The following is a 9,622-nucleotide window of genomic DNA, read 5'->3' on the forward strand; positions in this document are numbered from 1 at the left end:
TAGTAGTTGCTAGAACTGGATTTGGGGAGGTTAGTGCGCAAGCACTGGTAAATTTTTATCTCTTTGCCTTCTCAACGTTGTAAACTCAACGTTCTCCGTCGTTGTAAACTGAACGATAGGAACCGAGTAGGTCTTGTCCATTGCTGTGCCCCCAACACCTCACAGAGTGCCTGGCACATGGTAGGCGCTCTTCAGCGATTGGTTACTGAATGCGTTTTAAGGAAAGAGGCCACGGAAAGTGAAGTCTGGATTGGGAGCTCAACAGGAACAAAGACAGGACCTTGGGTGGGCCTCTGTGGGGAGACATCGTCCCTGCCCTGATTCATTTTCGACTGCTGTCACCAGGAAACTCCTTCCTCAACCTCCCAGTCTCCCCAGTGCACCCCACTCCCCTACACCACGAATGCCTCTTTGCTCTCGATATTTGCCCACTTTGGACCTATCCTTCAGGGCTCTTCCCAAGGCCACCAGCCCTTCCTTCCTGACCCTTCCCTCACACTGCAGAGGGCTCTCTCACTCCTGAACTCCCAAGGTTCTGACTCTCTGGACCCCTAGCACTAATAGGGGATTTGCGTTCTGCCCATGTGTGCCTTCGTTCCGTGTTGGGATGCCGTGGTTTAAACAGTTGTTTTAAATTTATTCATATATTTTATATAACCCAATAGGATCATTTCAACGTGTGCTCAATATTACAAAATTATTAACGAGATGTTTTACACTCTTTTTTTTTTAACTTTTTTTTTTAATGTTTATTTATTTTTGAGACAGGGAGAGACAGAGCATGAATGGGGGAGGGTCAGAGAGAGGGAGACACAGAATCTGAAACAGGCTCCAGGCTCTGAGCTGTCAGCCCAGAGCCTGACGTGGGGCTCGAACTCACGGACCGCGAGATCATGACCCGAGCCGAAGCCGGATGCCTAACCGACTGAGCCACCCAGGCGCCCCTACACTCTTCTTTTCAAATCCCATGGTGCATTCTGTACCTGGAGCCCTTCTCATGTCCCCTGGCCGCATTTCCAGCGCTCCGTGGTCCCAGGTAGGGTGGACAGCACATCTAAACAACTTTTGGCGCTGGGAACGGGCCACCGGAGTGCATGTGGCATGAAGCACCAGCCGGGCCTCTTCCCTGGGGGCCAACAGGTCAGAGAGCCCTCCGCAAGCCAGGATCTTGGGTTCCCACTCCATCCTTCCTGTTCTTTGCTCTGTAACTGTCAGCAGGGGCTGGTCCGCTGTGCTTCTGTCACCTGCTCCTGTAAACGTGGGGGATCATTTCTGCTTCCTCTCTGCAGCACCCGAAGGCTGTAACTTGTTATCTCAGGTTTCCCACAAATAGAAGGTGCTATATTTCCTTCCGCAGAAAAGATTTCAGCCTATATGGCCCTACATTCTACTTTGTATCACCTCTTCCTCCCCCTGCCCCCCCCCCCGCCCTCCCCAAGCTGTCCTAGAATATTGAGAAGCTCTCATTCGAATGGACTTGCCCACTTACCGCTGGCATAGGTGCCTTGACTGGTCCTGAGCTCCCCATCACTGAAGGCGGCCAAGACTGTATACTCTTCCCTTGGGCTGATGGGAATTCTGCAGGAGCGAGCAGTCAAGCAGGAGAACTTCAGGGAGCCACTTCTCACGTCGAGATGCCACGATTCTATCAAATACGTGGCACAGGTGCCCTAGAGGACTGGATAATGGGAGAGCAGAGGGGCCTGTGAATAGCATAGTGTGGAGGTGAGCGTGAGGGGTGAGGAGTAGTGTTGCCTCCACAACGCTCGCTGATGCCCGGGCTGCTGTCCGGGTCCCCCAGCGCTGACCCCGCACACTCCCTGCACGGTAGGCAGCCCCACCGCCTGCCACTCTAGAGCCTTCTCCTCTGTGGGTTAAGGATCCCTGCTCCTTCTCAGCTGTCTGTGTGCGGGAGGCAGCGGCGGCGGGGTTAGAGCACGATTCTGGAGCCAGATCTCCTGGGTTTGAGTCCTGACTGCACGAGGTGCCTGGGGGTTGACCTTGAGCAAGTTAATTAAGCTCTCTGCACTTCAGTTTCCTCATCCCTGCCAGGGGGCTGGAAATAGTGCCCGCCTCACACGGTCATCATGAGGATGCAGGGAGTTAGCAGTGTGCAGGGATACAGCATTATAGAAGCATTTGTAAAATTAACTACAGGACATGGCTCCCTCCATCCCTCCCTCTTATTGTCCCCCTGTGGAGGTGACTTGGTTGTCAGTGACCCTTCATGATGGGAGACCCAGGACTGAGCACAGAATGTCAAGAGCATGAGACCCTGACCTCCCTCCTCTGGCCACTGTTCTATCGGTGCAGCTCTGCCGAAGGTACGCACATTGAGATGGGTCAGCGGCCCCATCGTGTTCTGGTCTCATCTCAAGCTGGTTTTCAGCTACACCCGGAGTCTGTTTTCCACATTCTGCTGCAAAGTGGGTTCCACCCCATCTTGTACTTGTGCAGCCGGACTTTGCCTCTAAGACCAGAAACGTCCCTTTCCCCTCTATCTGCTATTGTTCCAGACTTTTCCAGGTCCTTTGGGGGTCTGAGTCCTCGTGCTGGACATATGCATGCTATCCCTCTGCTCAGGAGCACTTGAGGCCACTGCGCTCGCCATGGTCTCCAATAGGGAGAGGCCTCTGGGATGGGGGGGACACTGAGAAAACAGACCTGGGTCTTGCGCCTTCCCTTTGGCCTTGGCGGTCTGACTCTTTTCCTTTGCCTTTGACCTGAGCCCTTGCTGGAAGGCCGAATGTTCTTGTGAGTATGCCCGGTCCCCTCGAAGTCTTTATGGCAGGTGCTAACCCTCATCTGCTTGTCTGCCCTCCCTCTTCCCAGCTGCTGGGACTTATCTCTGGGCCCGATGCCAGTCTGAGCTTCCTCTTCGCTTTCTGGATGGTTCTTGTCTCTGCCATTAAAAAAAGGAGGTCCCTGGGGGCAGCAGGCACGTCGCCTTCTCATTTCTCACCATCACTCTTTGCGCACAGCACCAGTGACCAGCTTTGTCCTCTCTACCGAACAGATTACCAGTTCTTAGACAGTGTTTCAGAACTGTGGGTGCTCCCTTCCTTGGATCTATGAAGGGTGTCCCTACACAGGACCCTCAGTTGGAGTGATGCCACCAGAGAGAGGCAGATACAAGCAGGGAGATGCAGGGGAAGACAGAGAAAGACCGAGAAATACGCAGGGCCTCTCACCGTCGCTCAAACCAAAGAATGGAGCACGGGACAGAGAGGGCCAGGGGGAGAGGTCAGGGATAGAGTCACGGAATAGTGTTCCTCCTTTCCAGATTCACGGAGTCCGGGCTGGGAGGGACCTCAGGGATCTCCTAGTCCCATCGCCTTGCTTTGTAGATGAAGAAACTGAGGCTTGGCGGGGAGTGGACTCCAGTCCATGCAGCTAAATTTTCCCCTTGTGTTGTCCTGAGCAAGATTGTGCATGGATGGAGCCCAGGATCGCCTCCCGCTGTCTTTCCTACAGACTTTCCAAGATGCCTTCACACCGAAGGCTAGCAGCGCAGGGCATTTCACCGCAGAGGACGGGCAGCAGAGGGGGCAATTCTTCACCCACAGAAACCACCTGAGAGCGCCTACCCCGCTGTCTGTGAGCCTGGCTGAGGGTGGTTGCCGTTCAGAGCTCTGGGGGAATACAGGGCATGAACTCAGGGCCTAGGGGGACTGATGGTTTCACATCCAAGTTAAGAATGGGGTTTCCTTCTGGGTCTCAATGCGAGCCGTGTGATGGTGGCCCAGTCACTCAACTTCTCGGAGGCTCAGTTTTCCCATCTAATAGGCGGAGACAGTACTTCTCTCCTCCTAGGAAGAGTGCTTGGGGTTTCTACGTCGCGGCGGAAAAGGGGAGCAATATCACTACTCTCTCCTCCCCGTTCCTTTTTGTCGCACTGCCCGACTCTCAGCTCTGAACGCTTCCTCTGGTTGGAGCATGGCCACCGCTGGGGCCCCTTGGAAGAAGCCGCTGTCCCCTTGGCTGGTTGTGGAGAGACGCCAATCTTCCCGCGCCTCTTCATTGGCGCGGTTTCTTTCTTTCTACCCTCTGCTGAGTCCCAACCAGCCCTTCTCTTGATCTTCCACAGCCAGCAGCTTTTGGGGGGTGGGGTGGGCGGGAGGCTTTGAGCCCCCAGCAGAGAGCCTCCCCACACGAAGAGAGGGCAGTGGCCGTGCCCGCCACCGTCCAGCAGGCCAGCCCGGGCACAGAGGCAGCGCAGCTCTTCTCTTGCTGTCCCCGGAGGCGGGCATCGCCGCGTCTCTCAGACCGAGTGGCCGCAGCAGCGCACGCAGAGAGAGCCGACCACCTGCTCCCCCCTGATGCCGACGCGGCCCAGCCATCTGCAGAGCTAGGTGCGTGACTGAGCCCTCAGCAGGCTGCGGTGCCCGAGGCTGTCAGACGGCAGATTCTCATCCCGCCTCCTGAGGTGTTGAGGAAGCACGAGATGCGCCACCCAGCCCACACCGTGGTGGCGAACGTGGCTCTGCCATATGCCAGCCTGGGGGCGCTCCTGTCCGTGCACCCTTCAGGTGGGAAGACGCGATGCCCGCAGGGCAGCCGGAGATGGGCGGGGACAACTGGACGCTTCCTCCTGCCCCTGGCTCCAGGAGCCCGGGCTCAGGGAAGGCAGCAGGACCCCTCCCATGCCCGGGGGTGGGGGGAGGGACACGTCCAGATGCCGAACATCTGCAGGGCCAAGCGGCTATGGAGCACAGTTGTCCAGGGCATGCTGTTAAGGAGACGCTGACTCGGCATGATTGTGGCCTGGTGTGGGGAGTGGGGGGCGGTGCGGCAGGGGGATGGAAGGAATGACCTGTCGGGGCACCTCTTCGAGCGAGGCACCCAGCTGGTGGGGCCTGGATCTGCCCTGCTTGGGGAGTAAAGGGTTGTGGGACAGGCAGCGAAGCATCTTCCTAGGACAGCACGTCTGCCAGCTGAACACTGTTCAGAGGCAAGTTGACACGGATTTATGCTCCTACACGAATTCAATAAACTCTACAACCCCCGCGCTCCTGCATGCAGGCTGGCAGATGGCTGCGGAGCCCCACGGCCCGTCTGCGAGGCTGAGGGCTCAGTTGGGGTGAATCGGGGTTCTGGAGACCCCGATGGAAGGGGTCGTTTGAAGGACCCAGGACGCAGTGGGGAGGGGGCATTGGCTCCTGCCTTCGGGCGTCCCATGCGTGCCTCCCCCCCGGGCGCGTGTCTGGCGGGGTCACCGGGGCTCTTGCCTTCCCCTGACTTCAGTGCCAGGGTTTGTACGGTGAGGGGGTGGGACAGCATGGCCTCTAGGCACTACTTTGATAGGCGCCCTGGGTCCCTGAGTTCCGCATCCACTTCCTTGTCCTCTCTGCACCCTCGCAGCCCTCTCTGCTCCTGGCTGGGCAGGACAATGATGTCCCAACCATGCCAGGAAGCCCATCCTCTGGGCTTCTGTTCTGGAAGGGGACACTGAGTACCGTCCCTCTTTGGGGGCCCGGCTCCGCCCCAGCCAGGAGTCCTCTGCTCTGGGATGGAGGGGAGAGGCTGTGGCCAGGGCCTCCAAAGCATCCATCACTGCACCTGGCCTGCTGCTACCCCAGTGTTGTCATTTTACATGGAGCCACCAAGGCCAGAGAGGGAAGGTCACTTGCTGGAGGCCCCAAAGGTGCCGCAGAGTGATACAAATGGCTTAGAAGGCAGGCCTCCTGTGTCTCAGCGTAGTACAGGTGCACTGTCCCAGGCCGCCTACTACAGTTCCCACCCTGGAAGGGACACAGGGAGCTCTCGGTGTAGTTCTGCTTTCTACCAGAACAGAGAAGTGGGGGACAATAGAGGCGACAGCCGTCGGTTCCCCGATTTCAGTGGGCGGGATGGGCCATCTGTGTCCTGCTCTTTCCAGCTCTTCGGTGCTCACCACCCTCTAGCCCGGGGCAGCACTGGTCTGTAGTCCCTCCCCTTTTCACTGGGCCCCCCGCCCCCCAACATCCGAAGTTGGCCACTTACAGAAAGGCCTGCAAGGAAAGGAAAGAGTGTGGATGCTAACGGTGGGGTCTGTGGCACAGTAAGAAGCAGGTGTGGAGGCTTTGGGGAAGGGGCCTGACTCCCGGATGCTTCTGGGGCACCATGGGTTTGGGACGGCATGACCTCAGGCTCCAGCGTGCTCCCGGAAGCTGCTCTCCCCATGCCCCTGCCGGGCTCCCCTCCGCCAGCTCGAGGGCCAATAGCTTCCGATGTCACAGCTGCTGCCCCTCCGGTGCCCCTCGTCCGCCTCAACTGATTGCAGCGTGTGCCCTTCCATTTTTAACAGCTCTGCTCGGCCCAGGCTGCCTGAACCGATCCAGAGGCGGGCCCACTGTTGATTGCGATACTAAAAATACCAGCATGGCTTCTGATGAGAGCAGGGGGCTTGGCTACCCCTTCACCCAGCACCTTGGCTCTTGGCTGCCTTCCTGAAGAGTACTTAGTGGGGCGAGTCTGGAGCCTGGGGGTAGAGAGGCCCTGTTACTCCCATGCCCTTTGCAAGCATCCAGACAAAAAGCAAAACGGCTTTCCAGATATTTGGGGGCCAGATGGCATCTGGGGGCTTTCTGAAGTCTTCAGTGGTTGTGCTGTGTAGACAAGAGTCTTAAGGTCTTTTGTGATTCTAGGTGTGTGATTTGCTGCATCTATGCTGGGGAGGAAAGCTGGATGTTTCCCAGGCTTCTGTCCCTTTGTTCTCTCTGCTTCCTACTTCCAGTCAGTGGCCAAGTCCTATGGGTTCCTCCTCCTGTATAATCCCTCCCATTTCCCCCCCTCCTGCTCCTTTCCATGACCACCCTCTCTGTAGGGTTCAGGGCCTCCCCCAAGCCTTCTCAGGGCCACTAGGAGTCCCCTCTCACCCCCTTGCATGGTCCGGGCCACACACTGCTGTCAGGATACCTTCCTAAGCTCATGGCTCATCAACCAGTCCTCCGCTCTGAAAGCTAACTTCTTGGCCCAGCAAGTAACACCGTCCACAATCTAACTTTGACGGGTCACTCTAGTCTTGTTTTCCTCTGAGGCACCCTCAGTACGGGTCACACTGGGCTATCCTCTGTTCCTGGCACGACTCACAAGGTTAGCTTGCCTGTGTTTCCCTAGGGTGGTCTGACCGTGGGAGGCTGAACCCAAACCATTTCAGGGAAATCGCACGTTAACATAGTCACAAAGTTTTATTGGCCCCTTTGCTGAGAAGTAGACTTTGGAACAGAACAGTAGAGCCTGTTCTGGGAGCCTGGTCTTTTAGAACATGGTGATGTGGCCTACTGGTGTCTTCGTCTTTCCTTCCTTCCTTCCTTCCTTCCTTCCTTCCTTCCATCCATTTATTTATTCTTGAGAGAGACAGAGACACAGAGTCCGAGCAGGGGAGGGGCAGAGAGAGCAGAGACACAGAACCCGAAGCAGCCTCCAGGCTCTGAGCTGTCAGCCCAGAGCCCGCCGTGGGGCTCAAACTCACGAACCATGAGATCATGACCTGAGCTGGAGTCGGACGCTCAACCGACTGAGCCAACCGGGCGCCCCTCTTCTTGCTTTCAAATCTAAGTAAGCGACCTCACTGGAAACGAGGATGTTCTCCCTGAGGGCACCCTGGGCCTTGCCAATGTATTTAAAGTTCTTGGTCACAGTGTATGCTGTCATTTCACTCCTGGACCCCTGTCTGAAGGCCTGGCACCCAGGATTAACAGAACATTCACAGAAAGACAAAATGAGACTGAGTCTTACCAGATGGGGCTCCCCTGGCCTGGTCTAGGGGCAGTTGCCCATCTGGCCCAGGCAAGCTGTTGGGAAAACCACTGAACGCTATCAAGCTGTGTAAAAACTCCACTCCCCAACCTTCCCCTCCCCCCAGCACCTGCCACCATAGACTCTCTAATGCCAAAGCTGCTAAGTCAACCTCCCTCGTTGACAGATGGGAAACTGAGGTCCAGCAAGGGGAAGGGGATCTTCTGAATTAATGACAGAATCAGAACTGCAACCCAGGCCTCCTGGATTCCCGTCCAAGCGTTTTCCCACCAAAGTCTGCTGTCTCCTTCATTCCCTCATCCAGAATGTCCTTCTTTTGTGTGGGAATTCTGCCCATCTTTCCCATGAACTACTAAGGGCCCCTTCCTATGTGTCATTGGATGAGTGTCTTCTATGGGAAGGACTTTTAAAGCTCCAAGAACTTTTAAAGCTCCCCAAGGACAGGGATTGGGTTGGATTCAAGTGTGTACCCAGTTCAGGACCCGGTACATAGAAAGGGCTCAGTGAATGTTTGTTGGAGGAACTGATGCATAATTCAAAAGTCCATTCTACTGAACTTGCATTTGAAGGCGGATGTGGTTACTGTTGTCGGAATCGACATTGCTTTAAAACCAAATAATGCCCTCTCTCAGGGCGGCAGGAGCCCACGAACGAGTGAATTAGCTCTCCATCCAGATGCTGTCCTTCCCCTCTCCTTCCTACTTGCTGTTAGCGTCACTGCCCAGGCCAGAGCCAACATCAGCCTACGAAGCCACCCCCCTTTCTGTAAGCCTACTGTCTTTTCTGCTCACCTCTGCCCAGAGGGATTGAGAGAAAAACCATCCGCCGTGGTGTCAGACTTTTCGTTCTCATTGCTGCTGGGTACCAGCCACAGGAAGAGTAATAACGATGCCGGAAGCAAACAACAGTGCGTAGGTTGAGTAAGTGTCTCGTTTTGTTTGTCTGGATTCCGCGGACTTAACAAGTGTGCGGTGAATGTGACAGTCTTGCCCAAAGGCTCTTCCTGGTAGGGTTGCAACAGGGACACGGCCCCTCTGTCTCCTCCTCCACCTTCAGCTCTTAGGCAGGATGGTCTGACTGCCTAGAAAAGAACCACTCAAGCTTGCTTCAGGAATGGGGTTTACCATGAGGATGCAAGGGTGCCTCACGGGGACCCCCCCCCCCACCCCCGCCAAGAAGAACATCGGGCCTCGGGAGAGCTGAGAGGCACCCAGAACCCTGCGAACTGCCCTTCCCACCTGTTTCCCCCGCTTTGATGCCACGCCGGGTCGCATCCCTGCTGCCCTCCGAGCTCCATTTTCCTGCCTTACTCTGCAGATCAGCTTTCTTCGCTTGCTCATCAACACAGGGTCCTAAAATAGCTGCTCCCGCCCCAGCCTGCCTGGACCGCGTAACCTCCAGCTCCCAGCCGGCCCCACCTGACTCCCAGGCTCTGGACACCTTGGTGCCAAAAAATCTTAAGAGAGAGGATCTGATTGGCTGTTGGTCAGCCAATGACTTCTCTCCTGCTGGGTCAGGTGTCCACTTGTGATCCAATTGCATGAGGCCAGCAGGCAGGGGTAGGCGGTACTGGATGCTGCCTTCCCAGGATGGTGAGTGTGCAGGTATGTTGAGAAGGGGTAGCTGGGCAAGCCAGCCTTCACCTCTACAGTTTGAGTTTTGCCCCGAGGCCAGCTGTTCTCCAGGAGAAGGCAGTTTTCTTTTCCAAACCCATGACCATTGTTAAGGGTGTGCCCAGACATTTTCTGCAAGCCCTGCAGGAAGGAAGGAGGGCTCCTTCCCCTCCACTGTAAGGGGGGGGGGGGATGCAGCACCCCAATCTCTCCTTCCTGCATACGCTTAGGCTTGAGTGTCGGCAGCCTCCACCACACCCTGGCAGGTC

The 9,622-nt window shown here is 56.3% G+C and overlaps 1 long non-coding RNA gene across 1 annotated transcript; it reads right to left on the reverse strand.

Annotated features, from left to right (window-relative positions):
* Nucleotides 1-853: 853 nt before the first annotated feature.
* LOC125146729 (uncharacterized) lies at nt 854-9,174 on the reverse strand. The gene is made up of 4 exons (XR_007144857.1): nt 8,979-9,174; nt 8,532-8,821; nt 1,490-1,678; nt 854-1,250 (listed from the first exon to the last, which is right to left on the reverse strand). It is a non-coding gene; the product is annotated as an uncharacterized LOC125146729 (long non-coding RNA).
* Nucleotides 9,175-9,622: the final 448 nt, after the last annotated feature.

Source organism: Prionailurus viverrinus, chromosome D1, assembly GCF_022837055.1.
Source record: "Prionailurus viverrinus isolate Anna chromosome D1, UM_Priviv_1.0, whole genome shotgun sequence".
NCBI classification, from domain to species: Eukaryota; Metazoa; Chordata; class Mammalia; order Carnivora; family Felidae; genus Prionailurus; species Prionailurus viverrinus.